We start from the raw sequence: 918 nt of genomic DNA, 5'->3' as shown, positions 1-918 counted from the left end.
TTCAGTTAGCAACTGTTTGGCAATGTGTGTTTCCGGTTAACACCCTGCTGTCGTCTCCTTCACTATTTTAATGCTTACATTTTGAGACACTGGTTTTTACTGTTTAAATTCTTAAATTATTTTACCTTATAAAAATCTGGCTTTGGCAACGCATACCTATAATAAAAATTATTTCAAAATTATGGCCCAAACACAAGGGGGGATTAGGAGCGTAGGAAAGCTGGAAACAAATAGAAAATGAAGAAGCTACAAGAGGGCTCTGGCAGCAGCTGCTGGGGAATGTAGTGTCTGTTGGCGTATCATTTGGCATCTGTGGTTTAAAGGGCGAAAAACCTAATAAGAAACAGAGCAAGGGAGAGTGGAAGGACGCGGCCGGCACGTGGCCTGGAGAAGCAAGGACTTCTTACCAGCCTGTGCCCTCACACCCTGACCTCCATCCATTTCTCTCAACAACCCAGCTGTGGCTGAAGGTCTGCACCCAAAAGATACGACTCTTGATCATCAATGGGCACCCACTGTCCTAGTCCAAGTGAGACAAGACAATATATATATATTATACATATATATGTATGTATGTATTGAAAAAGAAATACTAGATGTGATGTGCATCCAGAGATCCATTTAAAACCATAATAGGAACACCTATGCTCCTGCCTTCAGCAGAACCACGGGTAAAGGAAGCTGACGTAAGGCGGCTTCAGTCGAATAACACCGTCCTGACTGCGTCACTCGAGGGGGAAACTGCCCAAGAATGGGATTGGGGGAAAGGCCATGGTAGTGAGGGAGAATAAAATCAGCAGGAAGGGAAGGATCAAGAAGAAGAAAAATCAGCTTCATTTTGGTCAACAGGAAAGGGAAAGAGGAAGAAGGAAAGGAATGGGAGGGAGGGAGGGAGGGAGGGAGAGAGAGAGAGAGAGA

Source organism: Mus caroli, chromosome 19, assembly GCF_900094665.2.
Source record: "Mus caroli chromosome 19, CAROLI_EIJ_v1.1, whole genome shotgun sequence".
Taxonomy (NCBI): Eukaryota; Metazoa; Chordata; class Mammalia; order Rodentia; family Muridae; genus Mus; species Mus caroli.
The sequence above is the reverse complement of the archived record's forward strand: the minus strand, read 5'-3'. Positions refer to the sequence as shown.